This window comes from Dermacentor andersoni, chromosome 11, assembly GCF_023375885.2.
Source record: "Dermacentor andersoni chromosome 11, qqDerAnde1_hic_scaffold, whole genome shotgun sequence".
NCBI lineage: Eukaryota > Metazoa > Arthropoda > Arachnida > Ixodida > Ixodidae > Dermacentor > Dermacentor andersoni.
The window spans coordinates 62,763,584-62,789,086 of NC_092824.1; the positions used below are offsets into that span (position 1 = coordinate 62,763,584).

At 47.4% G+C, this 25,503-nt stretch overlaps 1 protein-coding gene and 1 long non-coding RNA gene across 3 annotated transcripts in view; both read left to right on the plus strand.

Annotated features, from left to right (window-relative positions):
* Positions 1-990: 990 nt before the first annotated feature.
* Positions 991-7,047, plus strand: LOC129380192 (uncharacterized). Of its 2 annotated transcripts, none has more exons than XR_011891203.1 (4): positions 991-1,125; positions 2,075-2,175; positions 4,494-4,592; positions 6,784-7,047. It is a non-coding gene; the product is annotated as an uncharacterized lncRNA (long non-coding RNA). The 2 variants fall into 2 exon arrangements; XR_008609591.1 differs by having other exon boundaries at positions 991-1,118.
* A 4,097-nt stretch (positions 7,048-11,144) lies between these two features.
* LOC129381397 (uncharacterized) overlaps positions 11,145-25,503 on the plus strand; it is a 37,973-nt gene continuing 23,614 nt past the window's right edge. The window contains exons 1-2 of the mRNA XM_072285498.1: positions 11,145-11,242; positions 11,867-11,912. The gene's annotated coding sequence lies outside the window, so the exon portion shown is untranslated. The remainder of the gene's footprint in view (positions 11,243-11,866; positions 11,913-25,503) is intronic.

The following is a 25,503-nucleotide window of genomic DNA, read 5'->3' on the forward strand; positions in this document are numbered from 1 at the left end:
CCCATGCCGTCGTCCAACTTACCCACGCTGACGACGTTGATGAAGGGAAGGACTGCTTCCCATCGAGAACGAGGAATATGGGTTTATTTACAGCATTTATATCAGTCTAACATGACTGCTTGAGAGAGAGTGTCCTGAGCAGCCGCACAACAGCGGTTTTTAAACACTCGGTCCTCTCCCGATACAAGGTGATGCGAACGTTCGTTTTGTCATCGCAAACTAGCCGCCTCCCCGTAGGACGGTCTACACACACAAATGCACACACGTGCGAAGGTCCGTAGCCGACGTCAGAGGGGCCCCGTAGAACTCGGAGCCGTTCCGAGTAGCGCGTTGTCTTGCGTCTTGGTCGGTGCGTGGGAAGCAGCGCAAAACGGCGTTCCCGCGGCAACTCGCGCACACGTAGCAGATCAGGTCCGCGTTGGGGAGTTTGGGAACAATAGTTGGCCCGCCGAACTCATTCCGTCACAACGGCGATGAGGCTAGAGGTTGGCGGCGGTTTCAGCACAAAGCCTGCTTCATCGAACGCATCCTAACTGAGATGACGGAGAGTAGGGGATGCGCGTCTTGTTCCCCGACACAAAGTCCATTTAGTCAGGCTGTGGCTAGAGGCTGGCGGCGATGCTCCCGAGATGTTGCTTCCACAGTCGCAACTGGGTGGCAAACTTGCACTGCAGCTGGCCGTTCTTAACAGTGCAAACTAATCTCGCCTGTAGAGGAAAGACACGTGGATATGCTCCTTCTGCCGAGTCAGCAGGCGGAGGCCTGAACGCTCGCCCGCGAACACGCGCGAAAAGTCTGCACAATTAATACAACGCGGCAACAAAACATGCACGCGAAACGAGGCGCTGAGAGAAACGTCGCGCACACCTTTTGTTCAATGCAATAACGTTTGCTCGTAAACGAGGCGCCTTCTATGGCGCTAGTATCGTTAGAGGTGGTTTAATTTTTTCCTCGCTTTTTTTACGGCCAGTAGAGGGTCTCTTTTACATTTTTCATAAGCCCGTAGCAGCGTCGAAAACAGGCGGTGGGGTCAGGATAGGAAACACGTAAGCACGTTCGCACTTCAGCCCTTCTACAGGACACTGCGCAGTTTGGAGCAGAGCGGGCTCGAAGGAAAGGTCAGTCGTGAGAATGCAACGCTACGTTTTCCTTGCGAGGCTAATAGTTTCAACTGTAACATGAGACCGAGACTTGCAGCTGTAATATTGGCGGTGGCGCCCGTATAGTTTAATACAATTAGCAGAGGGAACCGTGCCGTTAGTGTCTGCGGGAGCTGCGAGTAGAGCAGTTCTGTCAGGATGGGAATGATGAGTGACGCACGAATTTGTCTAAACTTCGTCATTCCGGCATTCGACGGCTTCGCGACATTGCAAAGTGATCATTTCTTTCAAAAAGAAAGTATGGCGTTGCAAATAGTTAAATCAACATTAATAAAATATTCCGAAGGCAAGATTCGAACACAGAAGCCTGATGATATACAAACCACTACGCCACGAATTAACTTGAAAAAGTTCGTTAGTGAGTCTATATTTCATTCAATTTCTCGATTCGATTTCGATTTCTCGTAGAAGTAGCGGCCACCTCATCGAGAAATTTAGCTAAAAGGTTAGAATTGTTCTGTGTGCCAGAGGCATTTAAAAAAAATCAGTGCAGAAAAAAAAAAAAACCTTGTAGCCGGAGAACGTCGCATAGTGACTTTTCCAACACTTCGACGAGTTTGACAACTGTTGCGGCTGCTGTTAGTGTAAGACGTCGTTATTATAGCGAAATGCCTAGTAAAACAACATCATCGTTTAACTCGAGCCAATTGTAGATAATATTTGACGACTCACAATATCTCGAGTAGGCACGTCAAGAATTGCTGAAGTCGATCGGATTATGAAAATGTTACATGTTAGTGCTGCGTAATAAATGTTGGTGTTGTTTAAGTTCAACTTTGATTATGTAATGTAGTTGAAGACGAAATACAAGCCTGATAGAAGAACTATAAAGTACCTACTTTTTCTATGTATGCAAATGAGCAGTATATCTAAAATGCAGAACAGTTTCTGACTATTTTCTCATGTGTGCGCAGAATATCTTTGTGATACAAAAGGCCTGAAAATGACTGTGCTGCTGTGGAATTTTGTGGGAAGCCTCTTCTTCGTTTGCGCATGGAACACAAAGGCTGAAGTGGTATGAACCCGACTTTGCCTTTCCTCTCACCTATTTGTGCGCATTTCGGGGCTGAACTCATCAATTTTCGCAAAGTACTATGTTTCCGAATTGCCATTTGCAATTGGCACCAAGCCAGACGTAATGTCGAAAACATGATGGCTAGCATTGCTAGTTTTTTCGTGTACACGTGCCTTGTTTTCCCCACAATGTTCAACTCTGTGAATTTTCGGCAAGGCGTAGTAAAATTAAAAACAAATAGACATATATATATGTATATATATATAATCCATGAATTAATCTTCAGTTCTTTTAAATGAAGTATGTACGTTAGTGCTATTTACACTGAAGATGCGCAGCTTCTATGAACTTCACGGAGGCTCCCGGCGCAATTATTACTTATAAACCTGGTCTGTGGCGCTCTAATGCCGTCGATCTCTACAGTGGAGCCTCTTAAAAAAAATTCTGGGCTGTTCACGTGCAAGAACTGCACTGTGATTATGAGGCGCGCCATAATGTGGGGGAAGCGGGAATAAGTGTTAGCACGCTGGCGATGTTTATCTTGCAGATAATATGAGTATACACCCGAGCGTTATTGGATTCCACCCCGGTCAGAAAGTGAGCCACCGCGGCTGGGATCGAACCCCGGACCTTAAGCTCAACAGGGCAACTCCACAGCCGCTGAGCAACCGCCGTGCATAGTAAGGCGTCTTTAGAAGCAGTCATATCAATACGAACGCGCGCCCTATACTTTGCCTACAATATGAGTAAAATTATTGTTTATTCAATATAAGGCCGTAATTCGTCATAATGAATTAAGATAAATCTAGCTCAAGAGTGTGGCGCAGTCAAACGCGTCGCTTCGCAATGTATAAAACGTTGGAATAATTTACGAACAAGAATGTTTAGGGCTAGCAGTGACGTCATTCAGGCAGGCATCTTGCGAGCAAACGGGAATATAGACAAGACAATAATGATTATGATGATTTGTGATTTTTATGGCGCAGCAGCCTGCACGAATGCTGCGCCATGAAAGAACTTAGAAGAACTTAGAAGGGCAAGTGTTTCACATACAAGTGCTACCTTCTCAGTATAGGACTGCCATATACATTGATGAATGTAAAGAAAGTCTGAAAGAGATATAGTAAAAGTATAGGGAAGGCTACTAGTAAGAGGTCGAACAGGCGGAACATCGTTGGCTACCCTGCGCGGAAAAACAAAAATAGGATACAAGATGAACAAGGCCAGACGAAAAGTGAATAAGCCCGGGTACGCCAATAACACGCACTCACACAGGCGCACAAGCTAGAGTTCGCTTCGTCTGTCAACTGCACTACAAGTTCACTGCAAACCACCATTTCTGACCATCAGGGTAGCTGGGTGCAAATGAAAACATATTTGACGCTAGCGTGATATGACGGCAGCAGCTTAACGGGAGTACGGCCTGTGCAAGAAATTATTTCCTTCATGGTAAATGCGATGAAGAAACCACGAAATGATAGGGACGTTCCAGAATAGATTCTGGCCGTATTTGCTGTTTTTTTTTTGCATTTTGAGTGAAACCATCCGCAGTTCTATACTTTCTCTCTCCACGAAGTTTACCGATGCGTGAAGACGAACACGCTTGATTCGATAGTCACGTTCTAAAACATGATTTCTTTCGTGTTTTGCTGTCTAAATCACTCGGATCGACACGTCGTGCACAACCCTCGATAGTACAATTGTGCACCTGTTATACACGCGGAAATGTGGAAGACAGCGTTCGGTGACGAACTATAGAAGAAGACAATGCGAAAAAGTTGACTAAAGGGCAGCGGTGAGAAAGCGCCGCATCAGGTGCAAGCCGTTCCTCTAGTTTATCGATGTATTTCAATTATAATGCACATCGGCCACACTTTGTGCAATAGGAGCGATCTGTCATGCACTGACAGCTTGCAGAGGCGTCCAGCGGATGCTTTAGGCAGCTTCGAAAGCATGTCGCTGCGCCCTATAGATATTTCTGCGTCAAAATATTCTGAAGCAGCATGACAGCCTTACGGCAATAGACGCTGCCTCTGCACAATTTATTATGTTTATTTGTATGTTATTAACGCAAATAGTTACTTCTTACAGGACACTGCATGAGCAGCTAGATAGATAGAAAATTGTGTTTACGCGGTGGCGAAAGCACAAAAATAGCGTTGGTGACGAAGGCAACGCTTAGACGGTAATATTTGTACCGTTTGCTGCGTGAGCCACGTGCATTGTGAGATGTGGATTTAGTAATTGCGATTCGATTGCCTGCGGTGACTTGAGAATGGTTTCTTGAAAGCGTCTGCATATTGGATTCTTTTCCCAAGGAAGGGATGTCAACTCCAACTTCGTCATTGCAAAGAATGCGGAGGACGGTGGGCAGCGCTGGCTTCCATACCCGCCGATGCAAGTTCGTAGGAGAACGGGTAAGCATGACGTATATGTACGCCTACCTGAGGTGCGCCCATCCTGTCGCCCAACTTCCACCAGTTTGTTTCTCTCCACTGATGAGCAAGTTCCAGCGACTTGACTCACTCCCGGATAGAGCTTAGTGATTTGTTTAATTCCAAAAGTGGGCCTTCAACTCGACGCGAGGCATACGAAGCTGTACTTCAATTCTTTTGAACTAGGGAAATTGAGTTTCACCTCCAGTGCCTTGTGTAGGTTACGATGTCTTCTGGCTTTGCATTTCTGTTCAATCTGCTCCTCCTCTTCCTCCTCCTGTTACTTCCTCCTCCCATTGCCTCCCCTTTTTTTTCTCTTCTCTCTAAGCGGGCGGACGTGATGCTTCTTCAGGAGACCATTGCTAACCTTCCTTTCTTTGGGCTCAACTGGTCTTCATATATGTTTAAATGATAAATGACATTAATCAACAATAGAAGTAACATCTGTGTATACTGAGACAACTGCACCCTGTAATGTTGCCTTCTCCTTGATCGGTTCGGAATGTCACGCGATTGACAGCATCTATATAATACCTATCGAAGATCTGAATGAAAACGAACGCTTCAATGATGGCATCACTATAAAGTCAAGCTACGTCTTTGTGGCTTTAGGCGATTGCATAGGAGGAAGGCAGCGATGCGAAAAAAGATAACATTGCGGTGGGAAATGCATGTTCGAGATGATAACGGCAGGATTATCAATGCTGGCTACGGATGTAGTGAACGGCGATTCCATGACTGCTGAAGTAAAATGGAGAGTATAAGGATGAATATGATTTCAATAGACACGAGCATTAGTTCATGACCACGAAGTGGTGCGGGATTCTCCATGCAGATTCTTCATGCAACGCACGGCCAGCAACATGCATTTTCACCGTCATGCGATAAGAGCCCCATGCCCAGATATCTAGACCAGGCATAAAGCCCTGTCGAGGGCCAGTCTCGCTGCAACCGACCTTGTTCATCCATCGCACGCTTGAGAGCAGCACAATAACAGTGCGCAATGGCCCATCACACGGTATTTTTTTTTTTTTCATATTTCGCGGGCTCTCTTTGGAACGCGGAAAAAATGGCCACGAGAGATATATCGTGTTGCAAACAGTTTATTGAGAGGTTTCTCAAGGTGCTCTACAACTTTGCGTATCACACTTGGGGTCCGCAGCCAATACAGAAAAAGTTGATTAATTAAACTTTACTAATCCTTTAGTTAGGGGAAAATAAAAAAGATAGCCTAAGTAACTCTAAGTCACTACCAACACTATGCATTTGGTTCAACTCGCGTCCGGAGTGCCTTTCATTTTTAAAACTTTGGCTCAACGTATGTGGGACAACCTGTGTATGAACCTGTGTATGTGTAAGACGGTGAGAAAAGTGCGCTTGTGGGAAGATGATCATCGTTTATTTTTCGTTCTTTGGTGTTACGCCCCTGCTGGACAGACTGTCAATAAACAATTTTACTTGGAAATATGAAGGCGATTAAGAAATAGTGTGCGAAACAACGCGCAATATTGTCAACGTGGCGGGGCTGGTTCCTCCACCTCGACAGCGCTCCAACTCCAGCTGCTTTTGTTGTGCCGTGGTATTTAGCCTCTCAGGGATGGGCCGGTGCTCCCCGCGCACGCTATTCATCAAACCGAGCTCCCCGTGGATTATAGTTGATTTTCAAAGCAAATTCAAACAAATGAAGATGAGTTATCACTGTGCTCGAGGTGAGGACGACATCGCAAGGGGCCCTCAACAGCGTCATAAGGAGCTCCAGAGTTGCTTCTAAAGGGGATGAAAGGAAATTCGCCGACACAAGTTGGAATTATTTCACGTTGGCCAGAGCTAATTGGAGATCGCCGGGAGAGGCCTTCGTCCAGCAGTGGACCTAAAATAGGAAAGTGATGATGATCACGGTGACATCACGTGGCATAACTTGGACACCAAATAAGGACAGTTTCTAAACTTCCTCGAGCTTGTGAGTGGAAACCTAAATGTACATATGATCTCGAACTGAATGCGAAGTACCAGTGCCTGCCTTACAATCATGCGCTACAGCGTTAATTTCTGCTTCCGCGTTGACGGCACTTCCGCGGGAAGCGTGACTTTGTGTGTCCTGCAAAAAACAATGTTCACCTAGCGCTTGTTCCACTGACGTTTCCTTTTCTTTGTATTTTCTTGGTCTTCGCAGTGCTTCAATACATGGGAGTGCTGTGAAGGGAGATGTGAGAACTACGATTGCTTTAAGTGGTACTAAGTGTACGACTAACCACTCGGAGCCTGCGTGGAGGGCCGCTGATCACGTGACTTGAGAACGCTGGCACGACGGCGGAATTTCCAGCACACGAAGGAGAGACGACTGACGGCTCGCTTCTTGTGAAACTCCATTCTTCCTGGGGCCCAATACGAATCGGCAACAGTATGCGCGTTCAAATAAATCAAATTGATCTCTGAATTTTTCGGTCAGTCATGGCAACAAGTTAACAGTTAACTTGCTGCCTTTCGCACCCGAACGCTTACTACACATCCTTCATCCCACGCACCATGTAAGGAATGGAACCACCCCTTTACCTCCGTCGCTGCTATCACCGAGAATACTAACTTTAGGTGTGTCAAAAGGATATGTCAAACCGCTCCTCTCTGTAATGTGTTATAAACCTTGAGAGTGTTACATCAACAAAAGGTGCGAACAGACGACGGGGCCGCAGAAAAGAACCCTTATTCTCTCGTTTTCTCTGTGCTCGTCCTTTGCTCGCCTCGATTAATTTGTTACCATCCCGATAAAACAATCGCCAAGTGTCGGCAGCATGCAGTGATCTCCAAAGTATGGCTGTGTTGCTGCACGATTTAGGTAGCAAGTAGGCGCTGTAGGTTGCGCGTGTTTGCTGCCTCTGGTTCCTTTATCTGTTGAAGTGGCTACGCTGGCTACGCTGGTAGCGTAGCCAGCGAACGGTGGCCGATCGCGAGTTTGGCATCCCTGCTTCTTCGGCGGCCGCATTACGCAAGCTTTAGAGGGCCAAAAACGATCGCGTACTTATAGGGTCAGGTGCAACCCCTGTACTTCCCGCAACTCCAGTATCGACTGATGTCATGCGATTTTACAGGTATTGTGCTTAGCGAGCCAAACATGGTACTCGGACAGCAAACTGCTGCCGGAGTTTCCTTCCTGCCTTTCTTTCTTTCTTTCTTTCTTTCTTTCTTTCTTTCTTTCTTTCTTTCTTTCTTTCTTTTTTCTTTCTTTTTCTTTCTTTCTTTCTGTCCTTGTTTCCTTCTTTCTTTCTTTTTGCGGCGATTGGTGTACGAGAAAAGCGAGAGCCTTTTCTCGTATACACCACTATGGATTCCACATGAAAGGAGAAGTATGGACATATCTCTTTTCTCATAATAGGGGCGTTAAGAACACCTGGTGAACAATACTCGCCCCCCCCCCCCTCCGCCCTCCCTTCTAGTCCATCCTTTACTGCGTGTGTCATAGTCCCAGTATTCGTTTTAAAGCGATGGCTTTCTTTGACTCTTCGTCCGTTGTCTATTGGCTTCGCGTGTATAATAGTACTGTTTTAATGATTTCTTGTTTGATAATGCATGCACGGCAGTGGTGCGCTTACTGGCAATAATTTGCCGGTGCACATGCGGGGCGGGCTACAATTAGGCAGTTTGGTGGAAAGAGGCTCACGTGGCCACGAAGCGAGAGACGAACGACTGACCAGCAACCAACGTCATTATGGTAGGCAAATAAAGTTTTGTTTTGAACATAATTCCAAACATAAAACATTTCACTGAAGCATAGGCGGGTGGTCTGATGCTAATATTTGCTTCAATTGATGAGCTTTTAATTATGCATGCACGCGACGGACATGAATGCGGATAACTTGGCAGTCAGTATTCAGATGACAGCTGACAAAAGCAGACGACAACACGTGCAACCTAACCCTAATGTAACAGAAGTATACTGACAGCTGGGCAAGTGGGTACTGATTCATATGAACTGCGGAGCAGTTCTTAGTCGCCGTATTCTTTGTGCAGTTAACATGAATGTAACCCTAACATAGAGAGAGAGAGAGAGAGAGAAATTTATTTACAGAAAGGCAGAGAGGTCGGCTTGAGCTATAACTTGCTCTGGGCTGCTACTCTACACTGGGGAAGAGGGACTGGGAGGGAAAAGGCTGATGAATTATGACGGTATAAGGAAGAGATGCGTATATACAAATTTACAGAGTTGTGGACTCTGTAAAGCCGTGCGTCCAGCCCAGTGGCTTGGAGAAAAGCTATAGCGGCTCTTGTTACCAGGGCTGCGCTGTTTGCATCAGGCAAAGGACCCAAAAGAAACTCGTGCGATAGCGGTCTCTCGTGGATCTTTGCAACGGAAGGGACAAGTTGCTTTCGTTCTTGAGCGTAGGCGGGACACACACAAAATATATGTTCAAGTGTTTCTGGAACCTCACAGCAATCACAGTTTGGGCTAGTAGTAACCCTAACATAGCTTAACTAAATATATGGGCGACAGCATAAACACGTCAGAACACTGTACGCGCGTTAAATCGTGGTCAGCGAGATAACAGCGCGTCTGCTGCGTTCGTTTGAATTTACAGAGCAACTTCGACTGGATTTGGAATGGTCGCTGCGAGACGTTTCGTCACCAGTATACAACTCTCGCAGAAAATTGCAAGGGTTGTTTGACTTTTTGTTGCCGCATCGTGAACAGCTTCGCGCGGACCTAGTGAGCGCAGCAGGAACGGGTGACAGGACCGCGCAATATTCATTGCGCGGTCATCAGAATTTTGGGGTAAGAACCTGAATCCAGTGGTGTAAGGGCACGAAAATGATACAAATTTTGTGGGATATAATTGTAATCTAAGTGGTGTGCTCAGTCTGGTAGAGAGAGAAATAAAAAAAAAAGAGAAAGAATGATTAGAACGTTTATTAAAGCATGGCCAACCCCTGCGGTTCTTCTGGTGAAGTTCCTCCGTTTAAGGGTTCGGCACCCAGAAATCCGGCAGGGGGACGATGTTGGAAGCAGCTGTGGAGGTGGAAGTGGACGAAGCGGCGTCCGAGGTTGAAGCTTTTGCTGGCCTTCGGGTCTCGGTGTTAGGCTTGGCTCCAATTCCCGTCTTCGCCCTTCGCGTAGACGTCAAGCACGAGAGGAGGCTCGCTCCAGGCGTCCTCGCGGTCGCCCAGCTGTGGAGTTGAGGCAGGACAGAGGGGCGACAAGGCGCCCGTTCGGAACATGCAATCAATAAATTTATTTTTAAATAAAATTTAGTTTACTTTCATTTTTCATTTCGTGGGCTTGTGCCGGCGATGCAAGCTCGAGAGCTGCTCGCGCTCGCGGCTTTGCCGGGACGGTCCCGGGTGGCCCGCCGACTAAAGAACAACATTTATAACTGATCGATTCTGGACTAAATACATAACGGCATTGTGCGTACCAATTATAGCCGGTGAGTACACGTATCCACTTTGAATGAGTTATAAGGATGAGGCCGGGTTCGAGGTGTTTGTTCCCAAAGTGTGCGACAAGATGCGTTGGCGTTCCAGTCATTTCTTCTGGCGCAGTGCGTAAGAAAAACGTCGTTCTTATTAGAAAGTAAGAAGAACGACAATGCATTTTCTTACTGCAAATTTGACACCGCATATCTCAAAAGTGGTTTGGTCTTCGGAATTCGGTCCACTCAAGTATGCCAGGCCAACATGTGCTGCATTTACTAAATTGCACTACGTGCCGTAGGCGAATTAGAAGCGTGACTGGTCATATGTCGCCAGTTAGTCGTTCGCGCATTTTGATGTGACGTCAAGGAATGCTCAACTCTTCGAGTAAGTTGACTCAGGAAACAGGATTGCACTATGCGCCTCAGGCAATCGTTTCAGATGATAGCTAGTCTTCGAAAAAAAAAGAGAAGCCTGCGTAGACAAGTGTTTTTCACACAGATATACACAGAAATACATCATCATCTTCAGCCTGGTTACGCCCACTGCAGGGCAAAGGCCTCTCCCATACTTCTCCAACCACCCCAGTCATGTAATAATTGTTACTGAATGTTACTAATTAGTAATTCTTACTTACTGTTGTCATGAACTAATGTACTAATTGTTACAAATACAAGTTACCTTTAAAAAATATCCCGAAACAAAGACCGCGCGAGATTTTTTGACGCGCTCGCTATTCACAAGCTGGTGATACCTGCGTCAGTGAACCCTCCAACTTTTTATCCGGGAAAGATTTATCGAGGCTTATAAACTGAGAAATGTAAACCTGTCATGCTCTTGTGCACTATGTGATTACCCGATGCATCGAGCTCTTTACCACACGAATAAATTGTACGGTTTTCCTCAGTACCAACCGGACCAAGTTAGCACACCGTTATCCATCGGCACGCGTCAGGGCATTCTATTGTCAGCGCTATTTAAGCTTTTAAAAGTACGTTTTTCTTCGCTTCCCTCCACTTTCCGACAATTGTTAAATAGCGAAGAAAACGCGAACGACGCCACCAAACGCACAATTAATTAATTGCGGCCCGTAAACTCGTAACGCAGCTGCTTTCACTCTTACTATCGTCGCCAGCAGACCGCAGCTGCAGCGAATCTCTTCGGTCCTGCCTGCGAAGCTCGCTCAACGCAACAGCAGTGCGAAACTTCCTACAAGCTTGTGTTCAACGGTGATGTTCTTTCGTAAACGTTAACATCTATCGTCATAGTTTCATTTGATGTCGGTTATATCTATATATAGTTCAGGGCGGTATTTTCAATCATGCTATGTTCTTTCTAGTTTATTATTTAGAAACTGCGCAGTGTAATGTCCGGGCTAATCAAATAGTGAAGTCCGCCGTAGTCCGAGCACACAGAATATTTACGATAGCGCAACGAACTGCGAGCTCATTCGTCTTATGCTGGGCCTGATAAGAGATCAATGAACAAGAGAGCGAAGTATGGGGATATTTTATTGAATATTAGGAGCAAGAAGCGGAGGTGGGGAGGTCATGTCACGCCGAGAATATGTAACAGCTAACCTAGATTGTGAGAGTAACCGAACGCGCAGAAAGGCAAAGGAAACGCTGTCGAAGTCGCTAGGAGGAATGCAGGTGAGATTAGACAATTTTTCACGCATAGAATTGACAGTAGTGCGATCGATGCTGGACCACCGGAGATCGCTGAAGGAGGCGTTGGCCTTAGTGAGGACATGTACAAGATTACCGCGGCTACAGTTAAAAAGGCAGGCAACACAGCGGCGGCCCCTACATACAATTTCCTCATTGAACGAAGTATTTGGTTTCAAATTTCAGAAACTGCAACGTTGATTGTGAGGAAGGCCGTATTGGATGAGTCCGGGTGAGTTTTCACCTCTTGACTTTATTCAAAGAGCAGCCAAAGAAGGGCATGTTAGCATTTCTTAGGACGGTGTTAGCATTTCTTAGGACGCGATCGCAGAAGGCGGGGATAGAACTAGCGACCTTGTATTACACAGCGCTACGCCAGAGCTGTTGTGTAACATCGGTGGGTCTCCACATTTTGCTGGCAAAGCTTCTTTTATATACGCGACAGAGACAGGAGTGTTGTTAGAGATTGAAAAAAAAAGAATTTGCAGTTTCGCCCGAAAGGCGAAGCACCGATTGCGATAGCAATCGCTGCTTCGCCTTTCGCTTACTAACTAAATTAGCAAGCATGGTGTCATGCGCGCAGAGGTAACCATGAACAAATCTCGCTCAATGACCGCTAGAACTCTCTCTCAAAACGCTGGAGTGAGGAATCGCGGCAGCAGCAGCGAGCGAATCGACCCTCGTGCTGCCTCTCGTTCAAACGCGAACCAAAAGTGGAAAGCACAGCGCGCGCACGAAGCAGCCGGCACTATACGCGCACTCTGCAAACATCGCATATCGCTATCGAGTTACAGCGCCCGCTAGGCCGCGCCGTAAGCAGCAGTCGCCGGAGAAGAACGGCTCCCTTCGTCCCTCGCCTCACCCCATTGCGTCGCGCGCGACAGAAGAGGACGCGCTTTCGCCCCGCCTTCCACGCTCGCTCGCGCGCGTAAGCTTGAGCCGCGTTCACTGACTCACAGTCGGACGGTTTCACTCGCACGTGCAGTATACGGCGCCCGCCGACGGTTTTATAGCCTTTGGACGTTATGCGGAACCTCACGACGACGACGACGACGGCGACGGCGACATCAAAAATGCGCCTAGAGTATCCATATAATTGCTATCGCAATAAAAGCCCCTGTAGGGAAGTGTATCAAAACCCCAGGGGCCGTACGGCAAATGGATCGCGCATTCGTTACTTGTTTACTAGTTTCGCTCTGTGAGCTTGGACAGCTGAAGCGCTAGCGTAATGCACATGTAATGCAAAATAGACACACGCGCATGCACGAAAGCACGTACGCACGCTAATCAATTATATATATTTATAGGCACATTATAGAATCATCTCTTTATCGCTCCTGGGCCGCTATATTGTAGCGATACCTAATGCCTTATTCTAGGCCATTCTTATCATCCACCACAAGCGGCCGTCTGATCCTGTCGATAATGTGGGCAGACTGTCGCTCTGACCACTGGCCAAGCGCGAAAAGTCTGAAAAAGAATAGAATCGGAAAAGGCATCGCTACAATATACCGGCCCTGGGCTGCATTTAGGTAATCGTCTGGGTCTTTTCTGGAACACATAGCGTAATTTTTAAATTTGAGAGACAGATCGTATTGATTAACGTTTTTTTTTTTTTCATCCTTTTTTTCAGAAAAGCAAAGCCTAATGAAGCTGTCCAAATGCCAGTGCGTCCTTATGGGCTGCCTGCTTTTGGTGTGGATACCCTTCGCAACGGGTGCATTGGTATACATACATGCGCTTTCTTTATGGCAGTCATTTTGCATAGCCCTTCCTTAAACAGTGCTTGTCGAAAGAACAAAATTGCGAACTGTATACTATCTCCGATTTATAGCACGCAGCGATGCTCGCCATCAATTATTTTCAGGTCTTTTAAATGAAGTATGTACGTTAGCGGTATTTACACCGAAGATTCGAAGCTTCTATGGACTTCACGCAGGCTGCCGACGCAATGATTACTTATAACCCTGGTCTGTAGAGCTCTAACGCCGTCGATCTTTACAGTGGAGCCTCTTTAAAAAAATTGCGTTCCGGGGATTTCACGTGGAAGAACTGCACTATGATGATGAGGCGCGCCATAATCTGGGGGAAGCGGCAATAAGTGCTAGCACCCTGGTGTTGCTTATCTGGCCGATAAATATAAGTATACACGCAAGTGTTATTGCATTCCATCCCCGTCAGAATGTGAGCCACCGCGGCTGGGATCGAACCCAGGAACTTAACACGTTCACTGCGTCGTAGCCCACCGGTGGGTCACGCAACGCAGTCCAGCCGTGCTGGCGCAAACAACGAGGCGTTTCTTGCAGTGCGGCGACGATATGCTTCCACAAATGCATGAAAATGCGTTTCCACTATCATATCACAGATGGCGGTAGAGATATATAGCGCGCCTGCATTTATTGACGTCGCCGCTTGCAATGCGTCTGATGATAAAGCTGACGGCTATCAGGAAACGGCGCAGAAAATGTTCCAGCTACCCGCTCCAGCCTTTTGTTCGGGCGGTTTCCACATGCGCAACGTACTTTTGAAAAGCACTCACAATGTGTGCAAGAGCTCAGCTGAATAATTAGTCTGTCCTATTCGCAATAACTAGGTTCACCCTCAGTGCCAAGCTTCATGGTCCTCATCCTTGTGCTTTCCATTATTTACGAGCATTCAAAAATCGTGATGGACTGTCGAAAATTGAACGGAGGTACAGAAAACCAGAAGACCCTGCGGTGGAAGCGGATCCACCAGGACACACGGCAGCCCAAATACGTTGACATCCATTTCGTGTAGCACAACTTCTGCTCCAGCGAACCTTGAGTATTCAAGCAACGACGATGACAGCCTCGAAGAGTTATTGGAAAGTTCTTCTGAACTGTGGGATGGTGAGTCAAGCGTTTGCGGTGAAGCGGTATCTGAGGATCCGGAAAATGGTGATGTTCAGGCTGCATTACCTGCCGAAAGCTGGAATGCGATAACGAATAGAGTTAGAGCGATGTCGTATTCGAGCCCTCCTGTGCTAATAGCCTCCCCACTAGCAACGATGCTCTCACCTTGTTTTCTCATTTTTTGACTGACGACATTTGGGACATGATGGTTCATGAGACAAACAGGTATGGAAAGCAGTACATAGACTCGAACGTCCTACAAGAGAAATCGCGCGTGAAGAAATAGACTGTGACAAACGTGCAAGAAATGAAAGTGTTCGTTGGTGTACTGATCTGCATGGGTCTGTAAGGCTTCCTAATCTGCAGCACTACTGGGCAAGAAGCGATCTGTACGGCGTAAACTGCATTCGGCAGAACATGGCCCGCGACCGGTTTCTGCTGCTACTAAGGTTCTGGCATTTGGCAGCTTTTGAGGAACCGAGCGCACAGCAGGATCATCTCTATCGTATCGCAATTTTTGCTCAGTGTTGGAGCCAGGAAAAGAGATTGTCATTGACGAAACGATGATTCCGTGGCGTGGGCGCCTCGCCTTTAGGCAATACATCCCTGGTAAGGCCCACGAGTATGAAGTCAAGCTATATAAGGCCTGCACGAAGGAGGGCTATACACTGAAAGTGCAAATATATGCCGGAAAATCTGGCGCCATAGCGGGCATGGGTCATGCCGAAGAAGTATTAAAATTGATGGCTGGCTTCACCGGCAGTGGTCGCACACTTTTCGTCGACTTCTACGCGAGCATGCCGCTTGCGTCACGCCTTTTGAAAGATGATGCATTTTTATGTGGCACTCTCCGATCGAACCGAAAGGGGCTTCCGAAAGAATTTACACAAGCTACAGTAAAAAAAAAAGGGGGGGGGGGGGGAAGTAGGTGGTTTTGAATCGCACAACGGCGTAAAGGTGCTGAAGTGGTTGGATAAACGGCCCGTTTTCATGATGACAACGGTTGCTGAGCATGACGCCAGCCTTATTGATACCGGAAAAAAAAACGAGAAAGGGTGAGCCAATCATGAAACCGCGCACAGCCCTCGACTACAACGTGGCGAAAAAGGGTGTAGACTACAGTGACCAAATGACGTCCTACTACTCCTGCTTACGGCAAGGGCTCAAGTGGCATAGGAAAGCTGCGGTGGAGCTCGTCGTTGGAACTGCAGTTGTGAACGCATGGGTTGTCCGTTCAAAGGTGGACGGTAAAACGTCGCCAATCATCGAATTACACGAGGAGTTGGCACGCGAACTCTTCGCCACAGCTCAGATTGAAACTGAAAGGACACGCGGAACAAAGCGCGCCCATACGCTGGAGAAGGCCGATGGACCTGCAGGGTCTGTACGAAGATGTACTGGATACTACGCATCGCTGAGAACTCGCAGGAGTCCAGAGCAGGCAAAGGTAATGGCGAAGAAAGTTGTCACATTTTGCGCAAATTGCGCGGGAAGGTCATTTATGTGTTTGCCATGTTTCAATCTTCTGCACGAGTAGAACTCCTGAACATAGTCTACGTTTTAGACATCGTGAGCTGGTGGCACGTAAGACGTTTAGTTGCAAATGTTGTGATTTGAACTGTTTTTTTTTTCTTCCGAAAATTATTCTGGAAGTACTTCAATAAAATGTCGAGTTTGAGGTCTTGTTCTTGAGTCTTGGTGCTTAGTGAATGCTGAAACACAGGGCGTCGTGGCGTTGCCCCACAAAGGGGAGCTGGTCGGTGGGTAGTGAACGTAGTAGGCAACGGCTTCAAAACGCACACTTTTTATTGTGGAAACTTGTGCATGCCTAGGAAAAGAAAGAAGAATCGAGGGTGCGAGAGCAAGAAGCGCCTCTGGCACTTGTTCGGACCAGAACTACCGAAACTTTTGGACGTGCTCTAGCTACATAAAGCAGAAATTTTGTAGACAGAAAGGGAACCGTTTTTCAAGGACATCCTTGAGAACGCGCTTCAGTCGCGCTCACTGGGGATGAAGCGAGCAGAGTCGCGGTAATAAATGACTCGATAAATTCTCCAAATAAGGTATGCTACAAGGATCCATTATCCATTTCGTTTTGATGATCCATTTGGTCGTTTACGTCAGTTCTTTATTGTTCGATGACGTAGCCGTGCCGTTCAAACGTCCGTGGGAAGCGACCTGACTATTGGCTCATTGGCGACCGGACCTCACTATTGGATGCACCTTGCAGCCCACATTGAACCACAGCGCGCAACGAATGGCGAAGGCTATCGTCAACGCGGGTATATGCTGCTTTTCATTTCTGTGATTGGTCGACTGCTGCTTTCGTCTGATGATTCCGTCAGGCTTACGTCACGCGAAATGGAGCGGAAAATGGACAATGGATTCTTATAAAATGCAGCCCCAGGGGAAGCAACTTTCTGGAAATGCAGGGGCCAAGGGAATCGCGTGATGATTTTCTGCGCTAGCATACATGATTGAAGTAGCCCGCGCAAGCTGCGACCGAAAATGCCAGTAGAGCCATCTTTCAGCAGGCGGAAAAAACAGCCTCAGAAGTGTGCCCTACCGGTGTGTCACGCCACACCCGCGGAAAGCATCGGGTGAGCCACCGGTGGGCCACAACGCACAGAGATCGAAACTGTGATAAGGGGCTACGCAGTGAACGTGTTAAGCTCAGCAGGGCAACTCCACAGCCTCTGAGCTGCCGCGGTGCATAGTACGGCGTCTTTAGAAACAGTCATATCAATCCGAACGCGCCCCCTATACTTTGCCTACAAGATGGGCACAATTATTTTTTATTCAATATACGGCCGTAATTTGTCGCAATGAATAAGGATAAATCGAGCTCAAGAGTGTGGCGCAGTCATGCGCGTCGCTTCGCAATGTATAAAACATTGGAATAGTTCACCAGCAAGAATGTTTCGGGCTAGCAGTGACGTCATTCAGGCAGGCCTCTTGCGAGAAAACGGGAATATAGACAAGACAATGATGATGATGATGATCATTTGGGATTTTTACGGCGCAGCAGCCTGCACGAATGCTGCGCCATGAAAGAACTTAGAAGAACTTAGAAGGGCAAGTGTTTCACATACAAGTGCTACCTTCTCATTATAGGGCTGCCACATACATTGATGAATTTAAAAAAAGGCTGAAGGAGATATAGCAAATGTATAGGGAAAGCTACTAGTAAGAGGTCGAACAGGAGAAACATCGTTGCCTACTCTGCGCGGAAGAAGAAAAGAAGGATAAAGATGAAGAAGGCCAGACGAAAAGTGAATAAGCCTGCGTACGCCAATAACACGCACGCACACACGCGCACAATCTGGCGTTCGTTTCGTCTATCAACTGCACTACAACTTCACTGCAAATCACCATTTCTGACCGTCAGCTTAGCTGGGTGCAAATGAAAACATGCTTGACGGTAGCGTGATATGACGGTAGCATCTTAACGGAAGTACGGCCTGCGCGAGAAATTATTTCCTTCACGGTAAATACGATGAAGGAACCACGAAATGATAGGGACGTTCCAGGATATATTCTGGCAGTAATTTCTGTTTTTTTGCACTTTGAGTGAAAGCATCCGCAGTTCTATACTTTCTTTCTCCACGAAGTACACCGATGCATGAAGACGAACACACCTGAGACGATAGACACATTCTAAAACATGACTTCTTTCCTGTTTTGCTTTCTAAATCACACGAATCGAAACGTCGTGGACCAGCCTCGGTAGTACAATTGTGCACATGCTATACACGCGGAAATGCGGAAGACAGCGTTCGGTGATGAACTATAAAAGAAGACAACTCGAAGAGGCTGACTAAAGCGTAGCGGTGAGAATACGCCGATTCACGTGCAAGCCGTTCCTCGAGTTTAACGATGTATTTGGCTCATAATGCACAACTGCGACACTTTGTGCAATAGGAGCGGTCTGTCTTGCACTGGATAGCTTCCATAAGCGTTCAGCGGATGCTTTAGGCAGCTTCGAAAGCGTGTCGCTGCGCCCTATAGCTATTTCTGCGTCACAATATTCTGAAGCAGCATGATAGCCTTGCGGCAATGAAGGGCGCCTCTGCAACATTTATTATATTTATTTGTATGCTAGTAACACATATCGTTACTTTCTACAGGACACTGCATGGCCAGTTACATAATTAGAAAATTGTGTATACGCGGAGGCGAAAGCACAACAATAGCGTTGGGGACGAAGGCAACGCTTAGACGGTGATACTCGTGCCGTTTGCTGCGTCAGCCACGTGAACTGTGAGATGTGCATTTTGTAATTGCGACTAGATTTCCTGCGGTGACTTAAGGATCGTTGCTTAAAAGCATCTGCGTACTGGATTCTTTTCGAAAGGAAAAGAAGTCAACTCCAATTTCGTCATTGCAAAGAATGCGGAGGACAGAGGGCAGCGCTGGCTTCGATACTCGGCAATGCAAGTTGAAAGGAGAAAAGGTAAGCATGACGTGTATGTACGCCTACCTGAGGTGAACCCATCCTGTCGGCCAACTTCCACCAGTTTGTTTCTCTCCACTGATGAGCAAGTTCCAGCGACTTGACCCACTCCCAGATTGAGCTTAGTGATTTGTTTAATTCCAAAAGTGGGACTTCAACTCGACGCGAGGAATAGAAAGCTGTACCTCAATTCTTTTAAACTACGGAAAGTGAGTTTCATCTCCAGTACTTTGTGTAGGTTACGATGTCTTGTGGCTTTGCATTTCCGTTCAATCTCCTCCTTCTCCTCCTCGTCCTCCTCCCAGTGGCCCCTTTCTTTCTCTTCTCTTCAAGCGGGCGGAGGTGATGCTTCTTGAGAAGAAAGTTGCTAACCTGCCTCTCTTTCGGCTCAACTGGTCTTTATATATGTTTAAATGATAAATGGCATTAATCAACAATAGAAGTAACATCTGCTTATACTGAGACAACTGCAACCTGTAATCTTACTTTCTCTTTGATCGGTTTGGGATGTCATGCGATAGACAACATCAATATAATACCTATGGAAGATCTGAACGAACACGAACGCTTCAATGATGGTGTCACTGTAAAGCCAAGCTACGTCTTTGTGGCTTTTGGCGATTGCATAGGAGGAAGGCAGCAATGCGAAAAAAGATAACATTGCGGTGGGAAATGCATGTTCGAGATAATAACGGCAGGATTATCAATGCTGGCTACGGCCGTTCCATGACTCCGGCGATTCCATGACTACTGGAGTAATATGAAGAGTATAAGGATGAATATGACTTCAATAGACGCGAGCATTAATTCATGACCGCAAAGTGGATCGGAATTCTCCATGCCGATTCTCCATGCAACGCACTGCCAGCAACATGCATTTTCACCGTCATGCGATAAGAGCCCCATGCCCAGATACCTAGACCAGGCATACCGCCCTGTTGATGGCTAGTCTCGCTGCAACCGACCTTGTTCATCCATCGCACGCTTGAGAGCAGCACAATAACAGTGCGCAATCACCCCGTCACGTGGTATTTTTTTTTCACATTTCGCGGGCATTCTTTGGAACGCGGGAAAAATGACCATGCGAGATATATTGTGTTACAAACAGTTTATTGAGTGGTTTCTCAAGGTGCTGTACAACTATGCGTATCACACTTGGGGTCTGCAGCCAGTACATCAAAAGGTGATTAATTAAACTTAGCTAATCCATTAGTTAAGGGGAAAATAAAAACTAGCCTGAGTAACTATAGGCCACTGCCAACATTATGCCTTTGGTTCAACTCGCGTCCGGAGTGCCTTTCATGTTTAGAACTTTGGCTCATGTTATGTGGGACAAACTGTGTATGTATAAGACATTGACAGAAGTTCGCTTGTGGGAAGATGACCACCGTTTATTTTTTTATTTTTCGTGGGTGCTTGCAGAATTGTGCAGCGGGAGCATGCTCCCGCTGAACAGACTGTCAATAACCAATTTTACTTGGACTTATGAAGGCGATTAAGAAATAGTCTGCGAAATAACGAGCAATATTGTGCAACATGGCGTGGCTGGTTTCTCCATCTCGACAGCGCTCCAACTCCAGCTCCTTTGGTTGTGCCATGGTATCCATCCTCTCAGGGATGGGCCGGTGCTCCCCGCGCACGCTATTCATCAAACCGAGCTCACCGTGGATTATAGTTTATTTTCAAAGCAAATTCAAACAAATGAAGATGATTTATCGCTGTGCACGAGGTAAGGACGACATCGCAAGGGGCACTCAACAACGTCATGAGGAACTCCAGAGTTGCTTCTAAAGGGGATGAAAGGAAATTCGCCGACACAAGTTGGAATTATTTCACGTAGGCCAGAGCTAATTGGAGATCGCAGGGAGAGGCCTTCATCCTGCAGTGGAACTAAAATAGGATAGTGATGATGATGATGATGTTGATGATGATGATGATGACATCACGTGGCATAACTTGGACACCAAATAAGCACTGTTTCTAAACTTCCTCGAGCTTGTCCATATCGTACATAACCTTAATGTACATATTGACACAAGGCAGAAACATATTTAAACAACGCGCGCAGGTTCATGCGCCCCCTCAAGAGGACAACGGCGTATTGGAGGAAAAGCCGACGATATGATGGCACGTGTTTTCGCCGCACGCACTTGCATCGTAGATGGCCGTTGTCAGCGTCTACAAGAAGAAGAAGAGGTGAAGCGACGCCCGAGAGAGAAGAAGAAGGCATTCTTGATCTCCTGTTCAGAACGCGGCAGTCCTTTCTTATTTACCCCCAGGGCACAAGTTAGCCCACAATAAATTGTTGTGTCTGGACTCCCTTAATTGTTCGTTACAATATGATCTCGAACTGAATGTGAAGTACCAGTCACTGCCTTACAATTATGCACAACAGCGTTAATTTCTGCTTCCGCGTTGATGGCACTTCCGCGGGAAACGTGACTTTGTGTCCTGCGAAAAACAATGTTCACCTGCGCTTGTTCCACTGACGTTTCTTTTTTGTTTTTATTTTATTTGTCTTCGCAGTGCTCCGGAACACTCGACTGCTGTGATGGAAGGTTCTGTACAAACCACACGTGCTCCCATTACTTACCGTGGCGCTAACCACTAGGAGCCTGCGTGGAGGACCGATGACCACGTGACTTGAGAACGCTGAAACGAGGCCGGATCTCCACCACACAAAGCAGGATTGACTGACGACTCGCTTCATGCGAAACTACAATTTTCCTGGGGTCCAATGCAAATCGGCAACAGCATGCAAGTTCGAATAAATCAAATTCATCTCTGGACTTGTTGGTCAGTCATGGCAACAAGTTAACAGTTAACTCGTTGCCTTTCGCACCCGAGCGATCACGTCACCTCCTTCATACCGCGTACAATGTACAGAATGGACCACCTCTATCTCCATCGCTGCTGTCACCGACAGTACTAACTTTAGGTGTGTCAAAAGCTTATGTCAAACCGCTCCATCTCTGTAATGTGTTATGGACCTTGAGAGCGTTGACAATAGCATCAACAAAAAGTGCGAGCAGAGGACGGGGCCACAGAAAAGAACCCTTATTCTCTCGTTTTCTCTGTGCTCGTCCTTTGCTCGCCTCGATTAATTTGTTACCATCCCCGTAAAACAATCGCCAAGTGTCGGCAGCATGCAGTGACCTCGAAAGTACGGCTGTGTTGCTGCACGCCTCAGCCGTCAAGTAGGCGCTTCAGTTTCCGCCTGTTTGTGGCCTCTCGTTCCTTAATTTGTTAAGGGGGGTCGGTGGCTACGCTGGTTGCCAGCGCAACGCCGGTTCTCTCCCCATGCGCACTGATGTTTACGTGTTCTGGTTTTCATGACTAGCGGTGGTCGCGGGTTTGGCATCCCTACTTCATCGGCGGCCGCATTGCGCAAGGTTTAGAGCGCCGAAAACGGTAGTGTACCTACAGGTTCAGGTGGCATCCTTGTAGTTCCAGCAACTCCGGTATCGACTGATGTCACGCGATTTTACCGGAACAGTGCTTGGCGAGCCAAACATGCCACTCGGAGAGTAAACGGCTGCCGACGTTTCCTTCCTTCCTTCTTTCCTTCCTCCACATACACACACACATACACACACACAATATACATATACATATATATATATATTTCGCGACCGCGAGGGAAGAGCTGAATAATATATCGGTGTAGATAGAAAGAACACAAATGTTGCTTTCCCCATTCTTCCTCAGCAAACATTTGTGCTGAACTCGACCGCTGCCTTGCACCCCCTATTACGTTCTTTAAATTAATTATTCTTAGTCTCCGTTGTACTAATGCCAATCATAATAGGTTGTCGTCTGACACACCTACCGAAACGCAGCGAAGAAGCGATAGTAGGACTGGCAGGACGCCTTAACATCCGCCATTTCCCTTCTTGCCATAAATTTACAAAAGGGGAGGTGGAGGAGGGGGGGGGGGGGCGTTGACGTCGTAGGCGGCACGTAATATAGGGAGCCTTATGAGAAAGCCGTAGAAGCTATTTGACGGTTACGTTATAGGAGATTATGTGTATGTGCAAGGAGTCGAATAATATTTAACGCGCGCGTTCGTGGTCCCATTTGTCCAGAGATGGCGACCATGTCGCAGTGGCCCTTTAATTCGGCGAGTTGCTTATTTCGCAATGTCTGTCAACCTTTTGCATTCAATTCCTGGTGTGTCGTCCGTGAGCGCTGTTTCTATTGGCGGCGAGCTCGACTACTGGAAAAGCTAGCGCCACTGTGGGCCTGACGTGGCATGAGGGATCACCTGGATACAGCGGCCGCGTCGGCTGCTTCGGAAGCGCCGAAGCCACCTGAAATTGAAAGTTTGATGTCCCACCGGCGCCGCGGTTCTGATTAAGTGGTGAGTTCTGCAGTCTCTAAGATGGAAAACCTTCTGTGATACCATTGATCCGCATAAACCCCTGTAACATATATGAAGAACAGTGCGCGGTCTTCGAACATCAGCGCAACAATGCCACCCCTTCAAATGCCTGGCCCTCTACCTGGGTCGCAGAGAGATCGACGTAGCGGAGGGCTTCTGTTTCAAGGTTGCCGGTCTACCGCCATCGTTCGCTACACGTGATCCCCGTGATGTTCCAATCTCGCGGGATTCTCGCATGGACAATCTGTTTTCCATCGAGGAGTTGCAGGCGGCGTTGGCAGCGTGCAGACGTTCCTCATCGCCTGGGCCTGACGGGGTGACATACGCAGCTCTTGGAAACCTCGGTCAAACAGCCCGGCATGCACTTCTAGACGTGTACAATAATTCATGGCGTGAAGGAGAAGTTCTTGCTGCATGGATGTCCAGCCGCCTTGTGCCTTTGCTCAAGCCAGGTAAATAACCCCTAGACGTGGCGTCTTATCGTCCCATTGCTCTGGCCAGTTGTCTGGGAAAGGTGATGGAGAGGATGGTGCTGACGCGTCTAGACTGGTATCTAGAACACTACAAGTTATATCCTGACGCTATGGCAGGCTTTCGACGCGGACGCTCTTCTATAGACAACGTCATAGATCTTGTCTCGTCTGTTCAGCACGAAAAAAGCCTCAGGAGACTGTCAGCGGCGATGTTCCTGGATGTTAAAGGCGCTTATGACAACGTAACCCATCAAGCCATCCTGGACGCCTTGGGCGATGTCGGCCTAGGCGGCCTTGCTTTTCGGTGGATATCCAGCTTCTTGAAGGACAGGTCATTCTTTGTGTAAACAGAGGACGGTGCCTCATCACAACGCAACACCTACCGAGGCGCACCACAAAGCGGAGTCTTGAGCCCCACTCTATTTAACCTGGTGCTCATCGACCTGGTTCATACCCTTCCGGAATCCGTCCATGTGTCGATCTATGCAGTCGATATATGCATTTGGTCATCAGGAGCGACGCATCCTCCGGTGCCCGCCAGACTTCAAAAAGCGGCCACACTAACATCACGTTATCTTCGAGCACGAGGTCTGGAACTGTCCTGCGAGAAGTGCTCTATAGTCGCTTTCACGCGTAAAGCAATGAAACCGTACGTTATCAGAATTATTGGGCAGCCGATTGCCTACGAGAAGACGCACCGCTTTCTGGGAGTGATAATAGATCGAGACTTTTCCTGGAGTCCTCATATCTCCTACCTAAAAAGGAAGTTAGTCATGATAACCCACGTGCTCAGATTTCTTGCGGGAAAGTCATGGGGTGCGTCTGTGAGTGCGATGCTACAACTCTATACCGCACTGTTCCTCGGTCTCCTGCGCTATAGCTTACCTGTACTGGGTGGGACCGGCAAGACCAACCTCCGTGCCCTCCAATCTGTACAAGCTCAAGCTCTGCGAATTTGCCTTGGTCTTCCCAGATGTGCGTCCACGGCAGCAACAATAGCCATCGCGCATGACCACCCCATCAAAACGTATCTTCAAGTCGACACTTTAAGGATGCATATCAGGCACTTCGCCCGACTTGCATCGCATCATCTCGCCTCCCTTGCAGCCGCTCGACCTCGTTCAGCGTTTAGCAAGATTATTGCCGCCAACCATGGAGCTTTACCGTCAAACTTCACGCCTGTAGCACGACCATCTCAACCGCTGTGGTGCCTCCATCCACTCCAGGCTCTTCTTGTTATACCCGGTGTCAAAAAGAAAACGGAGATGTCAACTTTCGCCCTCAAAGAAACCATGCTTTCAGTGCTACATGAAAAGCACAGAGGACGCATCCACGTTTACACGGACGGTTCTGTCTGCTCTAATAGTTCAGCTGGAGCAGTGGTGATTCCCGCAGAGTGTGTCACCCTCAAGTTCAAGACATACCACATTACATCATCGATGGCTGCAGAACTCGCAGCTATCCGCGCTGCTCTGGAGTTTATTGTTCATAAATCATCCCATTCATGGTCCATCTTATGTGACTCAAAGGCAGCTCCTCAGTGTCTGATGTCCCCTTTCAACCATGGACCAAATGAGAAACTAGTCGCAGACATCCGACTACTCCACCATCACGCAATCAACAAGGGACACAACATCGTCTAC